This window comes from Labrus bergylta, chromosome 7, assembly GCF_963930695.1.
Source record: "Labrus bergylta chromosome 7, fLabBer1.1, whole genome shotgun sequence".
Classification (NCBI taxonomy): domain Eukaryota; kingdom Metazoa; phylum Chordata; class Actinopteri; order Labriformes; family Labridae; genus Labrus; species Labrus bergylta.
The window spans coordinates 32,130,667-32,139,613 of record NC_089201.1 but is presented as its reverse complement, the minus strand read 5'-3'; the positions used below and the strand labels follow the sequence as shown (position 1 = coordinate 32,139,613).

Sequence of the window (8,947 nt, the reverse complement as noted above, 5' to 3'; positions counted from 1 at the left end):
TCGTGTCCCTGGCTGTACCCCTGAGAAGTTTCAGCAGATTTTACTGGAGACTTTTTTAAATGATTAAAGTTGAATTCTGGTCAAATTGCATAGAGACGCTGATATTTTAGAACATTTTAATTCATTTTTCTAAAAAACAAGAAACTTTCAATGGAAAGGTCTTCTGGTTTCTGTTTGTAGTTCATTTAAAGTCCCCATGATACTGACAGCAGGCAGAACATTATCTGCACTGAGGACCACCTCCCACAGACGGGATTCTGACAATGATTTGTTTGTCTTAAGAACCAGATACATGCTCAATGATAAATGGATTGAGCTTGTAAAGCACTTTTCTGGTCTTCTGAAGACTCAAAGCTCTTTTTACACCGCAGGTCACACCTACACATTCACACCCTGATGGTAGAGACTGCTGAGTGAAGAGACCATCAGAAATAACTAATCCCTTTCATAGACACACATACGCCACTGATGAAGCAGCGAGAGCAAATCAGGGTTCAGCGTCTTGCCCAAGGACACGTCGGAGATCTGGCTGCAGGAGCTCGGGATTGAACCCCCAAACCTTCCGGTTGAGAGACGACCGACTCTACCAACCGAGCCACAGCCGCCCCTGAATCGCCCAAAATTTCATACGTTAAAATGAAATAATGTTGAGCTCCATCACAGCTTTTTGACTTCTTGCGTCAACCATCTGAGACCTCAGCCAACCACACGAGAAAAAAACCTTCCACCCGTTGACGACATACAGCGAATGTTTTAATGTTCCTATCAAAATAAGAGCCTGAAAATGTGTCCATGCTGTGATGTCATGATGTGAGTAAATAACACAGTAGAGTAAGAGATGAATGAATGCTTACTAGGGTCGATGTCGTTAGCCACTACATGAGCGGCACCGCACAGAATGGCGGCGATGGCGGAGGCTCCGCAGCCGCTGCCCAGATCCAGAACGGTCTGACCCCGACACACTGCGGGGTGGTCCAGGAGAAACCTGAACACAGAGACAGAAACAAACAAAACAGCTGTTTAGGTTTGTGAAACCAACGAGACGCCAGAGTCACTTCCTGCTCCGTCCCACAGGTCGGAATCAAACCTACGGTCTCTGCACATTGTGGCCCTCGAGCTAACCACTAGGCCATCGCCACCCCTTTATCTTAATGTCTTTGTTGCATAATTTCAACGTATTGAAGCGACTGCTCAAACTAATCTTTAAATGACAGTGAGCCTTTGTCCCAGGCGTCTGATGTGTTAGAAGTCCTTCACTAAAAGGTGGCTAAGGTCCTGGACCTCCTGACAACACTAAAGATCTGCACTGAGCAGCCGCTGAAGTCCTGAAGTCAAACACTGGAGCTCAGAGAGTTTAGTGAGAACAATAGAGAAGACGAGGGAACCAGCTGAACAATTGACTCAGGACTTTTGCTTTTATATCGTTATTAAGACGTCTCCTACTGAGCCAAGACACATGCACATTTCAAAAAATAAATCAACCTGTAGTTGGTCCGAACTTCATGGTGTCACGTCCAACACGTCTTTATGACTTCATTCTCGGTTTGGGAGGCGTGGTCTCATTGGACAAATCATCATTATCATCTTATTTCATTAAAACTTCATTAAAGATAGAGTCGGTATCTTTTCAAAATAAAATACAGACTTCTCCTAAAGCTGCTCCATTGTCCCTTCTGGGCCTCCGTACATGTGTGCTGGTGACTGTGTCTGCAGAGACTCTGTCCTCTCACTGGATTTTACTGTTCTGCTTTGTTCTGGTTGACTCAGGATGTTTCTGGGCGGAGCTGGTGTGTTTTGTAGTGTCTCATCTGTATGCATGTACCTTATATTCTCTAATAATCAACATTTATGTCAAGTAGTCATGCTGCATAATCATATGTATCTCAGTAAACTGTATCTTAATAAACTGAAACTGCACCTCAGGGTAAAAATGCATTTAGCAGAGCACACAGGAAGGAGCCCTCAGGGGAGGGTGAAAGAAAGTTCAGTACAGCAATACAGAAAGGTGAATCCTTAAAGTTACCACTAAAGATGAAGTTGAACAGATCAGCTGGTAAAAAGAGGGCGTGAAGAAGCTTGTCCCCACGCCTCTGCAAAGCCATACATACTGTAATCTTTGTCTGTTTTAGTCTCTTCAGTTGAAGGGCTCACTGCTTTATGACTCCATGAATACAGCTTCCTGTGCTCATGTTCTTTGGCCTCCAGGTCCGGTCTCTGAAGAGGACTTTGCAAACTTTAAGGACTACAATTACACCGTGAAGAAAACAGAAAATAGATTCAGAACTTCAAGATGTTGCGGCTTCATTGGGTTCGGATGTAGGTTTAATCTGGGTCCAAATTTGATACAAAATGTCACTACAGTTTCCTCCAGACAATGACAGCGCACAGGTGAGTGGAGGAGTGGATACAGTTCAGTGATTGGACGAGATTCAAACCGGCGAATATGACGGACGTGGACGTAGCAGCAAAGAAGAGAAAATATAATCAGAGTGAGGAGAAACACCACAATCATTGTTCATTTTAACTGCATTAAAGTTCATATTTTAACACCATATTTATCGACTTTAAAGGTCACATATTCTGCTAAACCCACTCCCCCATGTTCCTCTAACTCTAACATGTGTCTCTAGTCCGTCTACAAACCCCCCAATGATGAGAAAAGTCCATCCTCTCCGTCTTCTGCCTGCTCCACTTTTCAGAAAATGTGTGCTCAAACAGGCCGTTTGGAGATGTTCCCTTCATGACATCACAAAGGGCAGTAGCCCCTCCCCCAGGTGGGTGACACTCCCACAGCTAGGTGGGAGGTGTTTTCACCGATAAATCTGCGGCTGTGAGACACACACCTCCGTCTGAATGCTGTGAACGACCCTTTAACACACCTGCTCCATGTAGAGGACTTAAAGAGTCCAAACATGACCAGTTAGCCACGGAGCTACTCGTCAGAGCCCTTCTTATGTCTCTGTCACCTTCTGTCGTTTTTTAACATCTTAAAACCCGATAAGAAATGAAAACACACAACTTTCTTCTTCGTTGGCTGGCATCCAAAAAGTTGCATTACTGCCATCTGCTGGATTTAATTATTACTCACATTCCTAAATCCTCCTCAATAAACCTGTTCTCAAGAGAGATTTAAACAAGCATCTTCGTCCTCTCCCTCTCTCCCCACACTCCAAAATACTTTTTACATCTCTTCTTACGAGTCCCTCTCTCTCCATTTCTGACATCATGTTCTGTCTATGTGCTACATACTTTCTACATTTAATAACTACATGTTCAACTGTTTCTGCTAGATTGCATATCTCACAAAGACCAGATGAATGTTTTCCAGTGATATGTAGAGAGCTATTTAAATGACTGTGACTGATTCTTAACCTGGACATTACGACCTCCTCTCTTCTGTTGCTCCCTCTGTATTTTACTTTATCTATTTCCCTCTGAATTGAATATAAATGTCTTCCCTTTGTCTGATTGTTCCGATATTGTTGCCATTCCTGTTTGATTTTACTCCATGTGACTCGTTTCCCCTCTGACTGAGATCATTTGATGTTAATATCAATCCTCTCTTTCTTTACAGCTTCCTTTGCCAACCTGTCCACCTTTTCATTTCCTGCTATACCTGAATGTGCTGGAACCCACATGAACATCACATCTGTCCCCTGTTTAACCACCTGGGAATGTGTAAATATGATTTCATATAATACATCTTGACGACTGTGAGATGATCCTGATTGAATACTGTATAAAGCGCTGACTGAATCACTGCATATCAGCACTTTCCTTCCTTTCATTTGCTCAACACATTCTAATGCAACTAAAATGGCGTACAACTCTACTGTGTACACGTTCAGGAAATCTGACGTTCTCTTCACTACTTCAACCTTGAACCTTTTGGGATAAACGCAGCTGATCCTGTTGCATTTGTCATCGGGTCTTTAGATCCATCTGTGAATACTTGTACATGATCTCCATATCTCTGTTCTATGTGTTCATAGAATTCACTCACTAAATCAACATTTCTTTTCCTTTCCTTTATCTTTAGTAACTCCAAGTCTACTTCAGCTGTCTCAAGCATCCACATTGGAACTGGTGGCCATAAAACAGTTGGACTGATATCCTTGTCATACACTCCCATATCTCTCGCCACTCTATCCCCTATCCATCCAAAACTGGACTTAATTGTTCTCTCTTTTTCCCAGCAATCCTTTAACACTGATTTTGTTGGGTGACTATCTCCATGTCCTCTCAAGTTCAGCCAATAATTAGCTAATAGCTGTTTCCTCCTTAAACATAGTGGCATCTCTCCTACTTCTACCTGAAGTGCACATATTGGAGATGATTTCACTGCCCCAATACATATCCTAAGAGCCTGTGCCTGAATCATTTCAAACTTTGCAAGTGTTGTCTTTGCTGCAGATCCATATACCACACTCCCATACTCAATCCTAGTTCTAATTAACGCCACATATATATATTTTAAGGCAGCAACATCAGCTCCCCAATCCATTCCTACAAGACATCTCATTACATTTATTACTTTTTTGCATTTATCAACAATATTCCTCATGTGTTCCTTCCATGTCAACCGGACATAAAAAAATACCCCTAAAAAACAAAATGAGTCAATTCGTTTTAGCTTATTTCCAAACAATGTCAACCCAATATTCTCCCCAATTTTCTTTCGAGAAAAGAACATGATCTTTGTTTTTTCCACAGAAAATGTAAATCCCCACTTTAATCCCCACTTCTCAACTAAACTGATCCCTTTCTGAATTTTATTTACAATAAATTGTATATTCTTTCCTTTTTTCCACAATGCTCCATCACCCGCAAACAATGATCTTCCTATATCTGTTGGGATATTATCAAGCATATAATTTATCATAATTGAAAATAAAATCGGACTTATCACACTTCCCTGTGGTGTTCCATTCTCTACAACATACTTTTTAGATATTTCATCACCTATTTTAACTTGAATCGATCTCTTGTTCAGAAAATCAAGGTTCCGCTCACAAAGGTTCCCATTATTTATGTCACATACGAATCAATAATACTTTTCTGATACATGAATGTGTATCAAAAACAGTAGATGTAAATAACGTACCTATATATTCACCTTTTATATCTTTAAATGTATTTTTAAACTGTTGTCTTTCAAGCTGCTGTAACATAATTATTTTTTAGTAATTGTCCCCAATGGGGGGTCAATGGAGATGATCTTATCTCTTAAAATGTAATAAAAACAGAACTGAGGTTCTTCTTCTACTGATTCATTTAAATGTCTCTCTCTATCAGGAATCTCTTTTCTTCTTTTCAGCTGCTCTAAAAAAAAGACAATAAAATCATAATCAGGGATATTTTGTGTACCACCCCATCACTGCCCGGGTCTCTCAGATGGGAGACACGTGGGTATACTAATTAATAAAGCAATTTATTAATAAGGAAAATAATCAAAACTTGTAGATTTGAAGAATCTTTAAAGTCAGCTGTGTAAGGTGAGGGTCTGTATGACTGTTGTGTTGAAGACAAATAATCCAAAAGGCCAAGCTGTGTGCTCATAAGAGTCTCTCTGAAAGTCTAAACCCCTCTATTTCAGCCCTGCTCAGAACAGGCTGTTTCTGTGTCTGTACCTTTAAATATGTAAATGAACTGTGTCTGACCACGCCCCCTCTCTGGAAGGGCTCTGGTGTACTCTGTGCTTTCTCGCTCCATGTCCTATTGTTTACGGTGAGAAGGCAGACTCAGAGGGCAGAACAAACACCTAGCTGTGGGAGTGTCACCCACCTGGGGGAGGGGCTACTGCCCTTTGTGATGTCATGAAGGGAAAATCTCCAAACGGCCTGTTTGAGCACACATTTTCTGAAAAGTGGAGCAGGTAAAAGACGGAGAGGATGGACTTTTCTCATCATTGGGGGGTTTGTAGATGGACTAGAAACACATGTTAGAGGAACATGGTGAAGAGGAGGCAGAGTGTGACGATCCGGGGGAAGCCTTAGCACTAACCTGAGCAGAGGTCAGTGAGGCTGTTAGAATGCTGACTGTTACCATGGTAACATGAACAGTGGTTTACTATGGTTATAGGGACAGTGACTTACTATGGTTACAGGGACTGTTACTATGGTAACCGGGACATGCTGTGTCTGTCTGGAATATGCTCCAATCTGCTTTTTTTTTGTCCACAATGAAACTAAAATAATGATATGAATTATAAACTGAACTAAAGCCTATATTTACTGTGTCATCAAAAACTTTGGGTCGGCTTCATGAATTAAATCATGAGGAATGAACTTTTCCTCGATGGGACCTGGAGCCTGATGAACATCTGAAAACAAACAACTCAAGAGGACAAAAACATAAACATCAGAAAATAACACCAACTTCATGTTTGAGTCAAATTAAGTTTAATTTAAAAAAAGAAGAAGAAGATTAATGTACAGCCTTAATAAAATCCAGACTGTGATATTTAATAAACAGAAGTTATTGATGTTTTTTTTATGCAACATGGCCGTCGTATAAGAGGCGGTTTGGAAGCAGTGAAACTTTGTGTTGACATGGTGTCAGTTATTTAAAAAGTAAATCACTTGTAGAATATAGAGACATTATTTGAGTGAATTATCAAGAGTAACACACATGAACAACATGACAGAAAGATGACTGTGTCTGGGTTTACACCAAGAGCAGAAACACCAGCCCATCTTAAAACACGGGGTTAATTAGATCAGACGAGGAAGAAATGTGGAGGAGAACATGTTCCCTCTAAAGTGAAGAAGAGTCCAAGTATTCAGTTACAAACTACAGAGAGACTCAAAGAAAGCTCAACTTCCTTCAAACTTCACTTCATTACAGAAGTCCAGTCAAAGATTATTTTTCTGCCTTTGGATCGCTCCACACTCCTGTCCACTAGGGGGCAGTGACTACAAAAAGAGACATTAAACTTGAACATGAAATATAAAACATAAAAACAAAAAAAAGAGCTGGCATCATCTATCTTTCTTTGTGTTTCCTGACACAGAAATAATCTCTTCAGATCGATCAGTCTGGGAGAAAACTGTGGAAACAGTGACACCTGCTGGCAGAAAGCAGTGATAGCAGCAACAGAACCTAAACATGAATTATTATTCAAATAAAACCCTCCACAGATTGAATTTATTTCTATTTAAAATCCTGAGATAATAAAAACAGAAGGTTCAAACATCAAAGTGTAATAAACATCAGAAGTTAAAAATAAAGATAGTTTGATAACGTGTCCGTTGTTACCCTGACATGATGAATGAATATCAATGATTGAGTCTGCATGTTATTCAGCTCTTTTTATATCATCTCATATTACATCAAATATTCAGGTGCTGACTCTGCACCTGGATCCAGACATCCTGTTTGTAGTTCTTTTAAAAACTCAGTGAAGCCTCCTCTTTGTTTTGATCCAACAAAGAGACGACTGATTTATTATCAGACGACCAACGACTCGTGGTTAAAAGCAGAACTTCACACTTTAACTTGCACAGGTGGAATCAACTTCTACTGTTATCTGTGAATATGAGTCAATGAATAACCTGCACCACTACACATGTCCACAGGGTGGCGCTGCAACAGAAACATTTATATCCAAATCAAAGAGTTCATCTTCGGTCGTTGAGTCATGAAGCAGTTTAAATTCAGAATATGAGAATAGAAAAATGTCCGAGGTCATGGTCCTGTGTGTGACGGTGGAGCTGATCTCAGAGCAGCTCAGACTGCAGCACTGAGAGTCATCTGTGCTGTGATTGGTCCGTCAGTCTCCCAGTAACACAGCCCAGTTAAAGACTCACCAACACACCAGCTGCTGCTTCCAGCTCTGTGATCAGCAGGATCCTCTCTTTAAAGACTCCTCCTCCAGCTGTTGATATAAAAAGAGATAAATGAGAGATTAGACTCTGAGAGAGACTTCATGATTATTCTGATCATATAATATCATCGTTATCATGATTATTCTGATTATCAGTGATACAGAACATCCAGTATGAAGAGCAGCAGGGACTTCAGTCCTGCTCAGAAGTGAAGTGGGCGTGGAAAGTAGCACGCCACCTTTCAGCTCTCGTGGTCACTCGTGTTGGTGACTTGAAGATTAAAGGGACAGAGAGTCCTTGAAGGCATCATCATGTCAGAGACAGTTGAGTGACGTGTTTACCGAGAGTCCTTGAAGGCATCATCATGTCACAGACAGTTGAGTGATGTGTTTACTGAGAGTCCTTGAAGGCATCATCATGTCACAGACAGTTGAGTGATGTGTTTACCGAGAGTCCTTGAAGGCATCATCATGTCGGAGACAGTTGAGTGATGTGTTTACCGAGAGTCCTTGAAGGCATCATCATGTCGGAGACAGTTGAGTGATGTGTTTACCGAGAGTCCTTGAAGGCATCATCATGTCGGAGACAGTTGAGTGATGTGTTTACCGAGAGTCCTTGAAGGCATCATCATCATGTCACAGACAGTTGAGTGATGTGTTTACTGTTGATTCATGTAAACTGTGTTTATATCTAGCAGCAGCAGTTTCTGATTTTCTCTGCCTTTTGGGACAGAAATAACAGCAGACATTAAACACACCTTAAAGAGTTATTTCCACCTGGATGAACTGCAGTGTCTCACAGGTGTGCTGTGTGTAATCTGTCCCTGTGTGTGTTACGAGCCTTGTGGAAGAACAATGTGAACCTGTCTGTGTCTGTGCATCTCACCATCTTACTAATGGAGCCTTTAAATAGCATGGAAATACTGCACCATGACTTTAGAGCAGGTTTTTGTTGGTCCATGGTGCAGCTGCTTTCTGCCCCCTGAGACAGCAACGCCCCACCAACACACCTGAGCACAGGTCATGTTAAGACCTAAACACACTCAGGGGAAAGAGGAAGTGCTGATTCAACGTTTACTGATGTAAAGGTTCAAGTGATTTATCTCAAGTGTCCTCACAGGG

At 41.1% G+C, this 8,947-nt stretch overlaps 1 protein-coding gene across 1 annotated transcript in view; it reads right to left on the bottom strand.

The window, feature by feature from the left end:
- LOC136179673 (NLR family CARD domain-containing protein 3-like) overlaps positions 1–8,947 on the bottom strand; it is a 130,071-nt gene that overhangs the window by 29,940 nt on the left and 91,184 nt on the right. The window lies entirely within an intron of this gene.